At 33.8% G+C, this 20,606-nt stretch overlaps 1 long non-coding RNA gene across 1 annotated transcript in view; it reads left to right on the top strand.

The window, feature by feature from the left end:
• Positions 1-14,708: 14,708 nt before the first annotated feature.
• The window catches only part of LOC108555893 (uncharacterized), a 12,606-nt gene continuing 6,708 nt past the window's right edge, over positions 14,709-20,606 (top strand). The window contains exons 1-2 of the long non-coding RNA XR_001890788.1: positions 14,709-14,875; positions 15,621-15,727. This is a non-coding gene — a long non-coding RNA (uncharacterized LOC108555893). The remainder of the gene's footprint in view (positions 14,876-15,620; positions 15,728-20,606) is intronic.

Here is a 20,606-nt window from a genome sequence, read left to right as displayed (position 1 = left end):
CGATGACACGTTTCGAACGTTCAAGCTTTTACAAGCGTAAGCTCAGTTAAGCTTGCGCGTTTAACTTCTTGAATAAACAGTTTAATGGATGATAATGTTTTTCCGATCGAAGCAAAAGCTTGAATACAGGCAGCTATAGTTATCTAAAATATACAATCATTTGTTACATATCGTCTCCCATAATAATACGAAGTTTATTATCGGTCTTGAATATATTTCGAAGCAACTGAATGATCTAAAAGATAGAAAAAACGAGAAACTGGCAAAGAAAAGGAAGAAAGAGTCCAAATTTTTCTTAGAGACAAACGAATGATAATGGTTGCACCAAGAAAGCGAGGAAAGAAGGAAAATGTAGAAAACCAAGGAAGGGAAGTTGGCAATATCGTCCACGAGGATCCCGATTTTGTACAGTGACGTGACATCGTAGGCAATCTTGAAAGCTGCTTCGCGTTGACGAGAACTTCGCCGTCCGGTTCATCGGCAACAAAGGATCGAATCTCCTTCATGCGCGAGATCGGAGATTGCAGAGAGAAAGGTTTCAACGAAAGAGGGAGCAAAAACACGAAACTTTCTTGAGGAAAACACTAGCAAAAAATTCCTCGTCGCTATAATGGTGGATTTTTGATACTAGTCTTTGGTACATTTTATAAAAATGAAATTAAACACTGTATCAAAATTAACATTTGAACAAATACGAAATATAAAATCTTCCAAAGTTCTAAATAGGAGGCAAATAGAGTAGGATGTACTAAATTTCAAATCAAGTAAATAAGAGAAAAAAGACGAGCGCGGAGAAACAGCGTTGTAAAAAGCTACTTTATATAGTTCAAATTTATGGATAATGAAATGTGAGAAAAGGGTGTAGAGTGGAAGAAGAGCCACGGCAGTCAAGCAGACCAACAGTCATAATCGCAGCTTAGAATGCATGGAATAATTGCGCGCGTGCATTGCGCTGTAGGCGGCTTAAACGCTGCGGCAATCATAAAATATAATTTCTTCGGGTCGGCTTATTACGGCCAGGCTGTCCTGCCCATTCCGCCATTTCCGCAATTCTGATCTTTTTTTTTAAGCTAGGTTTCGCCATTACGTAGTTTGCGCCGCAACGAAACGGGCCATGCTGTGGCGGAATAGTGTAAAGAGAAAGGCATAAGGGTGTGTACGAGTAGAAACGTAAAAGTGGTCGTGTTCATAAGAATAAACCACGCGTTATACGCGTAAGTCTGCTTTGAGCAAGTATGAAATACTTGCTACGTTCCGTAATAAAGCATACATAAACAATGGCTAATGTCCTTTTCGAGCTGCTTTTCATTTTCTACACCTAAACGAACTTTATCGAACCCGTGACCGTGAATCGCGAATGTATTACCTGCTTTTTCCCTGAGTTTCCCTCGAGAAACTCCGCAAGTAAGCGGAACAAGAAAGGTATTGCGGAACAATAAGATACGCGTGGGAAGACGAAGGAAAACCCTCCGCAAAATAATAACGAATGCAGGATATATGTTACGATACTCGTGACAATTTGCCAATTCCTTCGAGTAGGTTTGTTGACCCAGCAAAACTACCATCTTACCGGAACGAGCTAGAAAAAGGAATGCTGGCTCTACTTGGCAAATTTTATCAATTTCGCGATTTCCTGGCGCTAGTCCAGCCACGACCTCGAGAAACGAGACAGTACCGCTTATTTTTCTCCACCATCGGAACCAGATATATCGATTTAAGATTTTCCTTGTACTTTCGCGACAATTCAATTCGTCCGAATTACGTCAACTATGTTAAATTACAACTCCGTTTATACGTATCTTTCGCGATTGATAAGCTAACGCTTCTCCAACTTTTTCAGTCAATATTGACAAATATGGCAAAGATAAAGTAACGCGAACGATCGTAGATAGAAGAACTCTTTACTTATCTTTTCCTACGTAACAGTTCCAGAATATAAAAACTTAGAGTGCCCGTCTTATCGCTTTTTGCGACACCATCGACGGAATTTTATTAGACCGATTTTTCCAGATTTCTTTCCTTCCTTTTCCTTTCAAACGAGACTCTAGAAGCTTCTGCGCAGACAAGCTTCGGCAGCCAATATCTCGGAGTGCGACTTAACGTTGATCCTTCTTTTATATCCGTTGAATTTAAATAATGGAACCTGTACTAATTCGACGCCAGCGGTGGTCAACTAAGCAGCAGTTGGAAAAAATTTTCCCTCACAGATGAAAGTAAGCAAAGTTATCCGTTTCCCAAACGTTTCGGATCCTCTACATAAATATCGCGAATTTCATGGAAATGCTAGATTTCTAATTTTCGATGTGTTTAATTTATAATTCCGCATTTGCGTAACACATCGTACGCTAAACCTAGAATAACAGGAAGCTTTGAAAATGGTCGACGAGGCTTGAAATGGATACCGAACAGATGGCGGCTTGATCCAACTGCTGTAACTCGTTATACTGTGCGGTTATACCTCCGTGATTACCTGCACGAGCAAACTCGGACTTCTGCCTGAGTTTCTCATTATCGCGAGTGCGCAGTGTAACCCTGAACTTTAATCGCCAGCCTATCGTTAGAGGCTTTTTATCGACATAAACTTTCTTGAGTCACGTTTCTAACAGCGTGTTTATATTTTTTAAGAATCGACTGAACGCGTCGAATTCTGGAAGTCTCGATAGAGTTGTAAAACCACTGGAGCTTCACTCGAAGTAAGCGAAAAGTATTCTAATCTACCAATTGCATTTGGTACTGCATTTGCAAGCTCTGCCTATCTATCCTGGGAGATGGAACGATTTATCGAGAAAGCTAGGAAAAGAGAATGCAGATCTATTCGCAGATACTTTGAGCAAGAGAAAGAGAGATGGCGGATGGAAGTGATGGGTAAGCTAACACAGTAACGAAGTCCAAAATGTTTTTCCCCTGCTGGACCGTCGAGTGCTCAATATCTATGCTAATCCGGTCTACCGCTTCTTCGGTGCTCCGTACTACACACTCCTCTGCATCAGTCGTATTCCTTATCTTTTCTTCTCCTTCTTCAACATTTCGTCCTTTTACTAGGTGCACCGTAGCTTTTGTCTCTGCATAGCTAAGTAAACAGAGTCTCGCAAGGCGATTTTCTCAACAAGAAATCAATAGCTGCACAATTCGAAACGTTGACAGGTAAAAGAATCTTAAAAAAAAAAAGATATAATATTTTAGCGAATTATAAAAATTGTCAAATATCTGTTGCAACTATCGTCAAAGCCAAATATCGATTTCAATAAATCCATTTTATTATTGTAATTTCCGAAATGTTGCCAGGAACCAATACGCTATATATATATTACTGTTTACCATATCCACTGGGGCTTTTCTTCGTAAACGTTTACTTTTCACCAACTTCCGCGAAAGAATCTTATTACTCGGCTTCGATAAACGTTTATGTATCACGGAATTACAGGTAGGGTTTTTGAATCCCAAATCGATGAAATCTCCCAACTTTAGGAAAAATGTTTTCATTATATCCGGAGGATGAAAAAGTTGTAATCCGGGCGATAATATAATAACCTTACCCCATCTTTCACGTAAAATCCCTTTATGAAAACATTTCGAGTGCCAATATTCTATACTACAGAGTTAACAATGAAGTCTTAATTATACGTGGAAGGGGAAGAAGACGTGTAACATACTATCGATTGTTTGTATCCGTGTAGAGTAGAATTCACCATTCTCTATTCAATGTCTCCTACACCTCGTTTATCGACTGCCTTGGCGAATTACATTAGTTCTAATCTAATCTTCTATTCACTACTTCCGTTATTACTGTCAGCGATACAATGGAAGACTGATTTAAAGTTCTACTCATGATGTTACTGTATCGAAAATCAGCATCAGTGATATTACTGTGTTCATCCTCTTTCCAAATTAGTGCAAATCGTTACTATTTACAATGCACGATAAATATATACATACAAACAAACAGGCATTGTTACACCGAGATCATTCTCCTCCCGCATTTCTCTTCTCACGTGGACGGTCATAGTAATTTTCCAAATTGGTATTATTTTTCATCAAAATATGCATAAAATATGCATTGCTGTCGAAAAGTCACTGTCTGGTATTTCGAAACAGAAACCATCAACATTCAAACTATTTCGTCTACCAATGTACATTGCTTGGAGTAAAAACGATCATATATTATTATACTCTTGTGATAATTCTTTTCATTTTATGAACAATTATCAAGGAAAGACACGACCAATTAATATCAGATGAAAATGATTTTATCCAACAACTGTACTTTTACGACTTCCACCTATAGCGCTGTCCCAATTTTTCATCCTTGTCCTTCCACGTCAAAGAGCATCGATTTACGATTACATTGTAACAATGTAATCAATAACAATGCATGAAACCTATCGTATACTTTGGCATGTAAAATGAAAGCACAATGGGAGACAAGTATAAACGCGAATGAAATTTGTAAGCCAATCGCGTAGCAACGTATGACGCAGTTGAATCGATGTCAAAAAAAACATCGGGAAAAGTTCTAGTTTTTGAAAAGCAAATGGATTTCTCTGGAAAAGGAGGTTAATCGATAACAACGTTTCTCCCGCTTTTTGATTTACGGTGCGTGGTCCCAGAAGTATCACTAGCGCAATGGCATTGTCTGGGTGTTTCGCAGTTTTAATGATTCTAAAATATTAAAATATTGAAATCTCGATACTATCTACATGGAAAATGGCTCGGAAAATTTATAAGGGCAAAGACATCGATAAAAAGTAAAAAGAAATATGATTAAATCAATACGTGGCCAGTGTAGATAATGGAGGAGTTTTTAATCTACAACTCTCGTATACGTTGCTAATTAATTATCGAGTATTAACGTTATAATTATCTGCCAACCATGAAGCCCGAAAATCGTCGGTAAATATAACATCAACTGTTAAATCTGGTTAGAAACGTATACAATTATGTTAATTATTGGTAAATCGTACAGAAAGCTGTATCAAGAATCGAGGAACGTTGTTTCAGGGAGTTTCTCGCAAAATTTAACGATCCACTTTACGTATAAGCGAGATCTCGTTTCGAAGTAATTCCGCTCGCTGGCAGTCCGATTAACGTTTTAATCCGATTACCAAAGTTTACTCAAACTCGCGTAGGATCGCCGCGAAGAAAACCTAGAGATTCGGTAATACGACAGAAATTTTCCGTCGGGACGTCTGGATTTCCGCCTTTCCGGCAAGTCTTAGTGTCTCGGCTAATTAATCCGCTAAATTAGTAGGTCGGAGAGCGAGTGTTCAGCAAAGCGTAGAGACCACGAGTACCAAAAAGACCGTCTCTGCTTCTCTGTAGCTGATACGCGGCTGGCGAGGCTGCGGTAGTCGAGTTGCTCGCACCGAATATACCTTCTACGAGAACGCGAGATCATTCGTGCTTGCGACTGCCGTGAAAATGCATAACTAAGTAAACGTGCTCGTGTTTCTGCTGTTGTATGTGCACGGATGTACTCATGCTTATACTTGCGATTGCGATTGCGTTCGCGTTCGCGTTCGCGTTCGCGTTCGCGTTCGCGTTCGCGTTCGCGCTCGCGTTCGCGTTCGCGTTCAGCTTCTCATTCGCGTTAACGTTAACATCAGCGTTCACGTACGTGCATCAAACGTAATAATGCCTTGTAATGGAACAACGTTGTTCCTGTCGTTCCTGGACACGCTTCCGGCCAACGCGCCAGAGAAGGTGTCAGTAAAACGCGGCTAGAACAACCGGATAGAGAAGAGACGGTGTCTAAGCAGTATACCGAGCTTAGGCTTGTCTAACCCCGATTTCCTAGCACTGTATGTGTCGTGACGTCACGTGCGTTCAACACCCTCGCGTGGTCATCGATCTGCCACCTCCCCTTACACCCTCGGACGATGAAGGTGTAACACGACCCACCGAGCATCTATTTCGAACACTGAAATGGATACGCTACACTCCGTTTTCTCTTTCGATCCGTTAAAAATTCTCTCTACCTGTTCCGCCGATTTCATACCTGTGCTGATCAAACACGTACCGTATTACCCTTTCAAACAATACGTGACAGACGTCCCAAACTTGTACGCTTCGCATCCGAAACTCTGTTGCACCGTTAAGAAGAATAAATTTCTCTACGCGATGATAAAAATGCAACTTAAAACGATGTAACTAGAAAAACTTTCACCCCCACCACCTACTAGACAATATCTCGATTCCCTTCGATGCTTCGTAGAGAGGACCATTCCGACTTCTGCGCGCAACTTTCTTCTTTCCTTTCTCTCTTAAAACTTGGTCCAACTCTCTTGAAACAATGCTAACCAGATATCTCGGAAAAAGTTTTCTCTCTCTGTTTCACACGTGGCTACGAATATCGAGCATGAAAATTCACATAAACAGATAGTTGTATTATTTACTTTGAACCATTCTATATTATAATACCTGCAGATATGCTGCAAATTAAATAATTCTATAAAGGGATAATTAAATTATCAAAACATTCGTTTCACTCGATTTTTTCTAAAGACATTACGATCCCTCGACAATTTACAATACGACAGTGCTTTCTATTTTTCAATTCTTTTATATCTTCTTTCAAACGATGAATTCAATGTTATTTTGTATCTATGGGATTTCAACCACATTCTCCAATCTTTGCTACAAATTATAAAAGAGTAGAATAAGCCACGAAATTATAAACTACGACGTTTAGTGTTTCTAATAACAAATGAATATATTCCTCGAACTTTAAAAGAATATTTGATATGGAAGTTGTAATGGTTTAAACCGCGATTCTCTCTCAGCTGAACACTTTCTAAGATACGTAAGTATCTGCTAGGAAATTTGCTACTGTTCTTCAACTCCTCGACAATCTCTCCACCCCTCACGTATGCGATTCTCGAACATAGTCAAGCTTTCATGAACATTTCACAATACTCGTACTAAGTTATACCTTAGCTATCTCACCATTACTGCGAAAATTGAAATATATCGTCTACGGAATTTTGAACTGATCATCTTAGCTGCATAGTTTCGTCAAAGTTTGATTCTTTATAAAGAGGTCCATAATCAATAAACGTTCTTTTCTTTTGACTCTGGCATAAGCGATGTTTAAAAACGAATTTGTGATAAAAACCAACACACAAATGGATAGGTAAGTGACTGAGATTCGAGAATAACGTTAAAAGTTAAACAATCGCTTTTCTCTCTGATCCGCTTTAACAGATTACTTTTCAACGAGTGAAACGGCCGTAGGAAATTAGTTCGAAGGCAATTACTCCGTACACGCGTAAATCCCTTCCGATATGATTAGTGGAACGGAATAGCGGCCATTTCAAGATGGAGTTGCCTCGAGCAGCGTACAGATACAAATCTTCCGACAGGCAATGGGAAGCGGTACACACAACACACATAGCATACGCAGCACACATAATACACATAACATACATGGCACACAGTTAGAAGCGCAGTCGTCTAGCACACGTGTGTCGTTGCGTATATCGCGTGTGTCGGATAGCTCGACAAAATACAGCAAAATATCAGTGAAAGATGTATCCAGTGAAAAGAAAGAAGAGAGAGAAACTATAGAGAAAAAAAAAGAAAGAAAAAAAGAAACGAATGAGACAAACGGCTTCGGAGAAGTTTAAAGAACTATTCAAGATTAAGAATCGACGGCAACTCGTTCGTAATCGCATCTGGGCTTTCGCGATCGATTTACGTCGAATTTCCAGTGAGGTTATCCCGTGGGAAATCAGTTAGTTTCGTTCGTTTGAACGAAATTCGTGGTGATAGAGGATGGTAAAGCGGCCTCTCAAATAGCTCGAATAATCGGTCACCGAATCGCTGAAGTCGATAGTCGATGGTTTACTAAATTTACGTACACGCTTTCTGCAAGTTTAATCCGAAAGGACACAACTCTCCTTCCTATCCATTCCGATCTTCATTGCCATTTTCAGTTGCTCGTGGTATCGATAGATAAACGCATAACGCAGTAATATATTCATACACTTCACTGTAAAAATTTACAAATTATAAAAGGACGCATAAGCTTAACCTACGTAATACGCGTGAGAAAAATATAAAATTATAAAATTATAGCGTTAAATATCTCATTATGCATTCGTGTCACGAAATATGTCGACCAACTTTACGACTTTTTATCACGATTTGAACGACAAATAGCAGAAAAGAAAATAAGCAACCATCTTTGCATAATTACGTACCAGTATTATATTACAATTACGTACCTCTGGTTACAAGCAGCACTCGAAATTCAAATAATGCTTGACGTCGTTTGTCATCCATCGTAAAAAGCAGAGACGAATTTAGGAGCGTATGGGTGATCTTCTGGTTTTTCCACAAGCATTGAAAATGACAGTTCTTTTCTATAAAATCACAGATTAGTTTTTTGCAACAGTAAACTCACATGACTTGTATATTAACCCGCGCGTACTATTGTGACAAGTTTCAACAGGATTCACGAGTCAACTCGTGAAAACTCGGTCATCTTCGGTTCGCGCAACATAGACGTAGAATACTATGCATAGGCGTAGGTCGAATAAACTTTGAAACAGAATTCTATAATATATAAATATTTTTATAAATATATTTTAATGCATTCTATAACTATATATTTCATTAACGACTACCATAATACATTATTTTACTCACATTTATTTAGTCACATAATCTTTATTTGAAATATATGCGAACATGACAGCTTTCTCGGGACACTAACCTACAATAATAGCTACATATTTCACAATAATTTTGCTTCACGATCAAGACGTACACAAGATTTTAGAAAACGTTGTATGAAAGTACAATTTAATGTATAACGAACAATACGATTCTTTCGAAACATGATTTACGTAGGACACAGTAGGAACAAGCATCTAAAAGCTTTCCTTGCATTGCCGGTGCTCGTGCAAAAGTTTGTAAAGTAATCAGAAACATGGAAAGAGACTGCTACACTGCACACTCGCACATCTATACATACATACGCACATTTCTACGAGTTTAAAACTCCACAACTTTGCTACCCTTCCATTATAACATCGTCTACGAACAAGAACGAAAACACATCTTCGAACTAAAGTTTTTGGCATTATATTTGACGTTTGTACGAATTATTAATGCAAGTTGTACAGCTGAAAAATACATTCAATTTATTCTTTACTTTTAAATTACGTGTAATAATCATTTTTATACATATCCTTGTATCGTAAAAATTATATCCTTTCAATATGATTCCAATATACCGTCATTGTCGTGAATACTATGTTTTTGAAGCAATCGTAGCAACTAAAAAAGCAACTTCGTAGAAACTTGCTGAGTTAGTGTCTCAAAATTGTTGACACTAATTAAGTAAGCTATGCGAGGCTGAAATCGAAGCAGGAAGTCACCAAACTTCGTTCGAGAGTTCGTTATACAAGTTATGTGCTTTCGTACAGCAGCGGATAACCAAACTCACGTAACGACTCTTAACACGATGGTCTTCGTACACTGTACGTAAAGTTCTTGCCTTGAGAAATACATATTCTGAGATGCTCACAATTTGTTGCACGAAACATCTGACATGCGTGACAAACTTAACTCGTGGCTTTCATTAAAATTTCTCGTCCCACTTTCTGTTTTCTCCAAGCCAGCAACCATAGTAAATACTTGACACCAAATATTGTAACCCTTGGTAAATCACAAAAAATATAAAAATCATTTATATAATATTATATTCTTTATATTACACGGTTATGTAATACTGTATATTGCATGTAATATCCACAGAAATCAGTTTATTTATTAAAATAATGTATTACTTTATAATTAATGATATGCTAGGCAATTAATCAAAGCTGAGTTTTTTGACAATTTTGATACCTATCAAACCAAATAAACGTTCAAATTTAGGTTACATTAATGAAGAAAACATATATTATATGCTTGAAACATAAAATTTATACAATATAACATGTATGTAATCCATAAACTTCATAATTTTATATACTGAAAGAACTCTATTCTATCAGAAATTTATATGAACAATCCACTTCATTAATTTTTGTATAACTTGCTTCTTATTAAATACTATTAGACAAAATACACGCTTCAATTTAAATAACTGTAACGCAATTATCATATTTTTATATCTGCATTACAAACTTGTGCACATCCATGACAATTCAAAAAAAGACATAAATCTTGAATAATATAGATATGGCTAGTATTATAGCACGTAACATCATAAAGTAGTACACCTGAAACATAATTACAAAGAATTATCATTCTCATAATGTAACTACAAAATGTACAACTTTTAAGTTTTATAACAAATTTCCAAGCTTTAGTTTACATTGCCTCAAACCGAAAATAACTATAATAGATATTTTCATATCTAATTTATAATTTTCTGAGACATGAATCACATATCCAAGTGAATTTTAGTCATTTCTACATAAAAACTCACTAATTCCTCCAAGATAGTTAAAAAAAATCATAAAAATTATAATTACATGAACTTTGATACACAATTCACAGTGTATTTTACGGATAAAAGCTTAGAAATTAATCTTGGAAAATCAATAATTAATAAATTGATCATTACCATAAATTTGACACTACACAGTATCCATACATATACATATGTACATAAGGGGCCTATAATGAAAATTAAACAAAAATATCAATAAAATTGATACTGGAAGAAAGTTTAGGACTTACAGAAGGAAATATAGTCCTAAATGTTAACAAATTAATTCTATAAATGCTTTATTTTTTTATTAAAATATTTTAGGATTTTATGGACACACAAATGCTATAGCCATCTAGCGGTGAAAGGGTGGTACTAATCGCAATGTATCAAAATATAAAAATCTAAATTTCTAGAATTGTAGATGGAATTTTTAAATTCTTGGCATTTCAAATTAAAGCTTAGACTCCAGCAATTTGTTGTGTTTCGATTCACTATTTAATTTTCTGAATTACGAACTTTTTGTAGAAATGTTGGTATACGATACTCTTATGGATACAGGAATGCTATGGCCATCTAGCGGTCGAAAGGTAATACTAACTGCAACATATTAAAATATAAAAATTAAATTTTCTTGGATTGCAGTCGGAATTTTGATATCTTTGAGATCATAAATAAGAACTTAAAATCTCAGAAGAGAGTGAACATTGATTTTGAAGAGAATTATTGCCTAATTTCAATATTCTCTAATGCATTGCGAGAAGCCTACACAAAGTACCTAGTGGCGACATCTTCCGACCAGCATAGTGTATCTCAACAATTAATTTTCTTCGTCTTCGTTAGATGGCGCCACACGATACTTTCACAGAATATTAACCCAAATAATTCTTTATTGGTCCATCACAAAATTAACTAAAGTGAAATTTATTGTCAGCTGCTGCTTAATTATCGAACTTTAACCTGAATCATTAAGACTCTAAAAATGCAATCTACAATCCTAAAAATATTAATTATTATCTTTTGATACATTACTGTTACTACCATCTTCCCACCGCTAGATGGCAACAGCATTCACTTTTCTATAAAGTTTCACAGCAAATAATGAAATTAGTTCATAAACCATAACAAAATCAATATTTTCTTGTTTCTGACCTTCTAAATTGTTATTTGCGACCTCAAAAGCCTCAGAATTCCGACTATAATTGAAGAAATTTTTATTTTTATTTCTTGATATATTATTGTTACTACCATCTTACCACCGCTAGATGGCAACAGTATTCACTTTTCTGTAAATGTTTCATAGCGAATAATGAAATCAGTTAATAAACCACAACAAAATCAACTTTTTCCTGTTCTTGACCTTCTAAATTGTTATTTGTGACCTCAAGAGCCTCAGAATTCCGACTATAATCGAAGAAATTTTAATTTGTATATTTTGATACATTACGGTTAGTACCACCCTTTCACCGCTAGATGGCTATAGCATTTGTGTGTCCATAAAAGTATCCTATTGAAGCATTTTTATAATAAGTTCGTAATTCACAAAACCAGGCAGTAAATCCAAACAAAACAAATTGTGAAATATTCTTTAAAGTCTGAGCTTTAATTTGAAATGTCAAGAGTCACAGAATTGCGGCTACGTTCCAGGACATATTGATTTTTATGTTTTGATACATTACGGTTAGTACCATCCTTTCACCGCTAGATGGCTATAGCATTCGTATATCCATAAAATCGTAAAATATTTTAATAAAAATATAACGTATTTTTAGAATTAATTTATTAACTTTTATGACTATGTTTCCTTCTGTAGGTTTCCTAAACTTTCTTCCAGTACCAATTTTATTGATATTTTTGTTAAATAAGTGAATTGTTTCATGATTGGCCCTTTATGCACATTTACATATATATTTATTCTGTTTAGTGTAAAATTTATGATAATGAACAATTTATTAATTATTGACTCTCCAAGTTTAATTTCTAAGCTTTTATTTGTAAAATATACTGAATTGTATAATAAATTTTCTGTAATTATATTTTTTATGATTTTCTTTACTATCCTGGTGAAATTAATACATGTTTCTAGGAAAATTACTAAGGTGTTTTAAATGTTTATTGAATTAATAATTTATTATTCATATTTAATTAATAAGCTGTGTATAAAGTATGCATTCAATTAGTACCTTGATATCGAAAAAAATTTTTATTATAAAATGCACTTTTTCAATGATATAGTGTAGTTTTTGAAAATTATAATTTGTTATTAATTTCAAAGTATATGTATTTGTATTGTAGTTGCATTGTGAGTAAAATTTCTGGTATTTTTAATAAACTGGGTTATTACTGCGTAGTACAAGTGATATTCTTTCTATATTATTGTCTAATGTTTGTCTTCTGAACTACATAAGTACTTGTATGAACATGCAAAAATTATGATTGCAGGTTAGATTTGTTGCAAAAACAAAAAATACTTTATAAAGTAAAAGAATAATGTAATTTCATTTTTCTGATTATCATTAATATCAAAGAAATTGTATAATATTCGACAGAAATAGTGTTTATTACGCGTTAATTACTATTTTATTTTAATCTAACATTTATTAATTTATTATTTATTACGCTTATTAATGATGTTTGAGCATTTGCACTTATATTTTATTCTATTAATTACTATTAAGTTTTATAATTTATGCATTTTTAAATATGATTGTATATTATTTATTATGGTCTAATTGTTATTACGTCACAATTGTGTTGTCACGTGACGTAATAAAAGACATTATAAATTGGCGGGAATAACTATTTTTTCTTGTTTGTGTGTGGTTATAGCGTTGCTGAATGTATAAATTTTAATTTAAATTTTAAGATGAGAGATAAATGTCGAAATATATTTTCATATACATTTTTGCATGTTAAATTGAGGAATTGAATATGTGAGACACCGTGTTTGATTATAAGAATATGACTTCTAAGTATATTTATGATTGAAGTATAAATGTATGTATAAAATTTAAGTGAAACTACATTTTGCATAATAATTGAATGAAGGTATTAATAATTTGACGGATAAGTGTCTTTGTTGCTGTATCTTCAAAGATTGTAATTGTAGTGATAAAGGTTATTTACAATAATGTCTCTTCGATTGTTGTGTTATTGGGTTACTATCAGATATGAAAAAATATAGGTATATGAAAGAGTCATAAATATTAGAGGTATAAGTTAGGCAAATATTTGTTATATTTGTGTGCTTCGATAATGTTGAACTATATCATTTAAAAGCTTTTTATAAGTACAATTATTTTCTATATAAGTAATGTTTTGAAACGTTTTAAATATTCTAAAGTGTATCTGCGTTTTCTTTGTATATTTTGTCATCTATATAGATGTTTGCACATTTGAATCTTCAACATGTTTGACTAGGTATAGTATTTCAGATTAGAATCGACATTTACATGTACATGAATAGAATTTTACGTTTATCTTATGTTTCGTAATGTTCTTTGTACATATATTATACGTAATGAGTTTACGATCTCTATATTATTGCAAGAATATATAACAATTTGATATTTTAAGGTTATGTATTATTGACATAAATATGAAGAATTAATGTAATCTGTATTAATTTAAGGTGTCAAAATTATTTGCAAGTATCAACTATTTAAATTCTGAATGCTATTTAGCTTATTTTTCAGTTGTATTTTGTAATAAACTGCTACTCAATGATTACGTGTATATGATTCTATTTGATTATCTGTTTGTCAGATTCTACATTGAATAGCAATTAGACAAACTGATTAATCCTGAATGTAACGGATGGTAAAGTTATAAATAGTTATAAGTGGTATGATTCGTTTAGTAAGAAGTTTTCATTTTATTTTTATAGCAAGTATATACAATTTATAATAGGAAAATCTGTTAGTGATTTTTATACAATTCTGCACATTTTTGTGTTATTTAAATTAATCTTCTCTTTAGTGAGTTTACATGAATATTTTATAGAATTCAAGTTCAAATTGATGACTTTTGTATAACTTTAAATAAAAATAACAATATTCTTATTAGCTATTAATTTCTATATGAAATTATGGTGTTCATCGTACCTTTTCTCTTATAATTTTGATCAATAAATAAAAATTTTAACGAATGAGAAATATTTGGGACATGTACATTTTGTTTCATATGATTGTGTGATTTGGCAGTTTCATAAAATCCCGCGAAATATCAGGAGGGGGAGACAGAGCAATATGGCCGCCCAGTACTAAAGCGCTATGGCGACTTTCTCGTCAGTTTCCTAATTATTGCCTTTTTTATATGTTTTACACGAATTTTTTAAGTCAGTGTGTAGTAAATAGGTACAGTGTATGTCAGTTTACAATGTGAGGGTGGAAAGTAGTTAATATTCAATTGATCAGTGTATGAACGAAAGCAGTGGTGAGTGTTTTCCTATTCTGTACATTATCGTTTGTTCTATCTTCCCATGGTCGCCCTCTAAACAAGAGGGGTAATCAATTTGTTTACATCGTGTGTCGAATTGTTACTTCAAGTCATTATTAAAATGTCATATTTCGTCCTATTTGACTGTAGCTGAGATGTAATGATACAAATTGTCTAAAACGTGTATAGGCAAGCATGCGTCTGATGACAACTAAGCGCGTCAGAGCATATAACCTCCTTATAGCTTACAATGCTACCATTTATATTGTCTCAATATTCGTCGTTTATTTTTGCTTTATCGTTCTTCTTGACTTTTTCCTTCAGTATTGCCCGTAGTGTATTGTAATCGTTATTTATCATATAAAGATGATACTTTATACCTATATAATTCCCTGTTTTCATGTTTTTCGAATTGTCTGAAAGAAAAATATCGATTTCGTAATGTTCCTAAATAATTATATTTGGTATTAAATTATCATCAATAATTACGTTGTATTTAGTTAGTATTATAACATTCGTAAGAAGGGTTCATAGTCTCAATTTTATAATATTTTATATTATTTTCGTTTCCTGTTTAATAATTTAAATTCGTGTTTACGTTATATATTTTTGTGTTTATATGAGTAAGAATAAAATACAACGAAATAATAATTCATTTTTACATATATAAGTAAAATATTTCTTATTTTTTCGTGTTATTAATTCCCTAAACTAAATTAATTTATTTTATGTTTATTTTCAGAATAAGGTGAAATAGGCGCACTATTGAGAAAGAACACAGGTGCGTATCGTCAGAGTCATCCCAGGAGGGAATGCACTAAAACATTCAAACCTTAATTGCAACGTATGGTTAGTTTTATTTACTTTTCCATTTATTTCTCGTTTATATATTCAGTAACATACACTTTTATGAAACGCAAACGTATTTATTTTGTTACAAGCACACGTAATTTTCGCGCGTATTGTATTAAGCTTACGTAGCTGAATAGTTATTAATGAATCGTCCATATAAATGTCTTTATAAACTTAAATATGATTTAGTTCGTTAGTAAAGTATTATTTTAAAAAATTGTTAAATTTATTTGTATCGATCAATGTCGTAATGAATTATTCCATTATCGTTACAAGTAATCTTTATTGTTTGTACGAAATATTTTAATCGTATTAAAATATAGTAATAGTTTTCTACTGTTTATAGAATCATTATTCATTAATAACAATTATAGTTTGGTTTCGTGTGCAATGTTATTGGATAATGTATCTATCTTTCTTATTATAATTCTATTCAGTATACATTATGGTGTGAAATCTTGATGATTAAAATTATTGTTACATAATGTGAAATTATTTTCTCATGATTTTATTATTTGTAATTCATATTAGTTGAAAATCTTTTTTAATATTCTTGTAGTGCTAAATTATCAAGAGTTCGCCAAAAATTATTTATTGTATGGTTTTCTTTTAATAATTTTTCTATACCTTTTTCTCTGCTTAATTCTGCGTTTATTACTTTCATAAATTGATTTCAATTAGAAACGCGTATACGATACCTGGTATATACGTACTAACAAGTATGATATTATATGTATTACATAATATTGCCTCTTATTGCATATCAGCTAATCAGAAGCCAATATTATGTTGCATTTTCAGTATTATCACATTTTAAGATATTCGTTTGGGTGTTATTCGCGACATATATTGATTTATTTTTAAGCGTATGTTTCTTCCTGTTCAATGATTTGAACGAATTTTTATTCTCATTATCCAATGCATTGTCGCTGTGGGCTTACAGGCGATTTCTTCATCCCATTGTAACAAATTGTTGCTTATAAAACAGTATTTTGATGATGTCGTTTGTCAGCTTGATATAGAAATGTCATGAAATTAGAAAAAAAATGAACGGAATATAGTACTTTGAGTTTCAGCAGTTCCGAAATATGACAAGATAAAAAATCAAAATATATTTCTTTCTGTTTTCTATCGATTGTTTATAAACCTTCCCGCTTTATTACCATATAAAATGCAAGAAATGAAGGTAAGTCTGTACCGACATCTCTACACTTGTGTTACCGGCATCTCCGAGATTACATTACCGACTGTGAAGTAACCCGTTGTGGGTGTAGTTCAAATTCTTCTTTATCAACTGTAAATTTACATTTTACTCTTCAGAATGTTATGTAATGATGGTCATACAATGTATTTGTTTATCATTTGTTGTGCCTAGTACTTTCATCTTTGGATGGGATTTATAATTGAAAATTTGATCCTTGTTATTCTGTACTAACAACCGTAGTTAGCATAGAATTCTAATTATAAATAAATACCATTAAATATAATACTACTGCAAGAATGTTCAGCCTGTTGATTAGTGTCATATTAAAATAAAAAAAAATAACAGCATAAGCTTTATTGAAACGTTAACACCATTAATTATTTGTTACTCATTTATTCGAGTTCTTTTTTATATCGTACATAATGTGTAAATAATGTTCCTCACTGAAGAGAAGGCGAAGAAATAATCAGAAAACAATGGAGGAAGAAATAAAACCATTATTTCAAGTATAGTTTTTGCATATTGTGTATGAATAATGTTTTCTTGTATATCCAATGAATTTGGCACTTCCTTCATGTAAGATTAGATATAGAATAAGGTGGAAAATTGGGAATAAAAAACAAGCGTTGAACATCGTTCTTGAATCTATCCACGAATTATCGAATTCTCATATTATTTTTAATTGCTCGATATGCGAATGGTTATGTGAATTTAGAACGAATGTTACAGCTATATATCGGAGTATATTATTTCTCGTTATTCATATTTATGTTGGTTCATCACATTTTATATCCTTTTGTGTCACGCTTCAATTGAGACATCGGTTTCGTTATTTATTTTTCCTATTTATTTTATGCGACGATATATCCAACAGATTGATCTTTCCAGTAGGTTTAACGCAAAATTATGTATTTTTCGTTTATGTTTTGCAAGCAAGATTAATACAGCGCTTTCATTTAAAGATAGGGCATCTGTTTCTAATTTTGCGAATATTCTTAATAAAAAAATACTCGCTTTTTCATTAAAAATTCATGTTTCCTTCATTGATGGAATTCAACTGGTGTTGTAATAAGGTTGCACCGGTACAGTAGGGTAAAATAAGAACAGTAAAAGATGGAAAGTAACTGACCGCACACAAGTGACGGTGAGCTTTTTTATTATTTTTTTTGCGGAGACCACATTCGTTCATTACACTCGAACTGTCCGACATTCACTAATCTAAGTTACACTTCTAGCTCCCGTGAAGTCTTTACGAAATACTCTTTAGTTTATTGTTTCCTGTGCAACGATGTTTTATATTTTACAAGGAATCACTTCTATTTCTTGTTTATAATTTTCTCCAAAAACTTGAAAGATATTCGGTCTGTTGTATAACGATGTTTAATAGGAAAATTTTGAAATTAAGATCAAATTATAGAAGTCAACATTATTAAAAATGGTCTTTACGTTTTACTCTATATTGGACTTTGCCAAAAGTGGGATTATTAACGATAAGACCCGTTAAGTTAAGAAGGGAAGAAAGGGACGATGAAAAAGGTGCATAGAATAAACGAAAGATCGGTGAGAGTGTAGAAATAGAGGTGTACGGGTTGTAGTGATTTAATGACTTTAATGACTCTGCGATTACGTCGGCCACAGTCACGGCGGGTTAACAGGCGATAAATAAAATGTAGACACGACTAGCGGCAACATGCGATGGTATGTTTTTTTTTTTTTTTGACATACTTTATTTCAATTTTTCTTTTATTTTTATTTTACCGAGTAAAAAATTGTCAATTTTTTGTGTCTAGGCGATTACGAGATATTCTGTATTACTGACATTTTAAACGACACATATAACTCTTGTGGATTAATATATACCGAAGTGATAGTGCTCAGTCGCAGGTGCATGCGTTTAATTACGTGATGTGAAGTGTACGTATGAGCGAAATTAAACATGCGTGAAAAGAGGGGAAAATTTAAAGAAGAAGAATCGGTGTAGGCAATAAAGAGTGCTGGTTTATGCTCGTAGATCTTTTAGGAAAACGCCAGGAGATTCGAAGCACATATACTCGCGAATTACGAGTAGAACCTGAACCGAGCCATCGTGTAACTAGTGCCCGAGGCTGATGCTTCAGTACTGGCTTCAGGTCTCTTGGTTTGCCAAGTAATCCCACTCTTATCTTTTCTAGCCCCATCGTTTTCACCCGCTTTTGCCTCTCACCTTTCTTTCTTTTAAGAGCTTTCCGACTCTCTGATATTTCTTGTTTTACTCTCATCTCATTTTCCTTCGTTTTCCGTCGTAACTCTGTCTTACTGATTCGTTTACTAATTAATTAAGAGCCCTTGTGGAAAAGGGTGGTTTCGAGGTGACAAGACAAAATATTCCTCAAAGTTTGTCCATTTTTCATGATTTCTGACTCCGCTAGGCTATTTTTTAAACATTAAAGAACTTTCCGACACTTTTCGTAGCTATAATTAGCTGCCGTTGTTTTCCTTCCTTCCATTTTATTCCATTATTATTTATTTATTATTTACCGGTGGATGGAAGAGTGGTTCTTAACTAGAATACGTTATTTATGGAAGCAGTTGATACTTGATTTCATTACGGTTATTTAACTGTAATTTAATTTTAAATTATTTCTATTTTCATGCTATCTCACGCTGCGTTGAAGTAAATAATTAAAGTAAATGCATTAAAGTAAATTTGAAGAAAGAATATATTTCATAAGAGTCGCTGCACGAAAATACAGCACACGTGTTCTATCGTATTCTAGCGTGCGAATTATATCCAGTTTATGTGGAACGTCGCACACTAATATACGTGATACAAGGTGAACTACACGTACTACTCTACTAATGCTACTAACATATCATGCGTTATATTCCATCGTATTCTAATGCAGGCTGAAAATATTTGGTTAAAAATATAAACTTAATAATATTCGAGTGTAGGATCGTAACACGCCTTTCAGTGCGATACTTATCGTTATTCCGCGTGTTAGTTTGACGAAATACGAAGTGATAATAAAAGTCGAAATATAGTTAAGGCGAGTCAATTTTGGACGATTTTGAGTCCTGGTGCGATCGATTACCCCGAACATTGCCAGTGCTGTCCAGTGAGTGAACAATGGACATTAGCTCTGATTAGGACATGCAACTGACACCGTGTACGTAACCTACTCTGTATTCCTGGAGGGCACAGAAGGTAGTACGTTCATGGTGATCCAAGGACCTGGTTCCATAATAGTATTAGTACAACGGCAGTGCTCACGGTAGAACGCCTAGGAACCATGCAATCATTGGCACGCGAGAGTGCGTCCTGTTATTGCTAGTGATAAGGGCTACAATCGGGGCACCAACCATCCACTGACTGGATGGTTTCCACCTTTAAATTGGTTAAATAGTTCTCCTTTGTGCTCGACGACAGAAGAACATTTTCCAAGACTCTTAGGTTCGCGTCATTGTAGGAAAGAACAATACCAATGATTATGTCCTGCATGCAGTTACATCAGAAACGAAGTTAGACTGACTGGAATTTATTTACCGTGCCAAATTGATAGCACTTGAATGTAGTAGCACGTACGGTAGGGTGCTGAAACACGTACGTGTAAAGTTGATGTGATTTAGTCAGAAAAGCCATGACCAATGAATTTCATTTGCCCAAGTCAGTTCCTTCCCTTCTGTTACGCT

The sequence above is a fragment of the Eufriesea mexicana genome, unplaced genomic scaffold, assembly GCF_001483705.2.
Source record: "Eufriesea mexicana isolate 0111107269 unplaced genomic scaffold, ASM148370v2 scaffold305, whole genome shotgun sequence".
In the NCBI taxonomy this organism is placed as follows: domain Eukaryota; kingdom Metazoa; phylum Arthropoda; class Insecta; order Hymenoptera; family Apidae; genus Eufriesea; species Eufriesea mexicana.
This window is presented reverse-complemented; position numbering and strand designations above follow the sequence as displayed.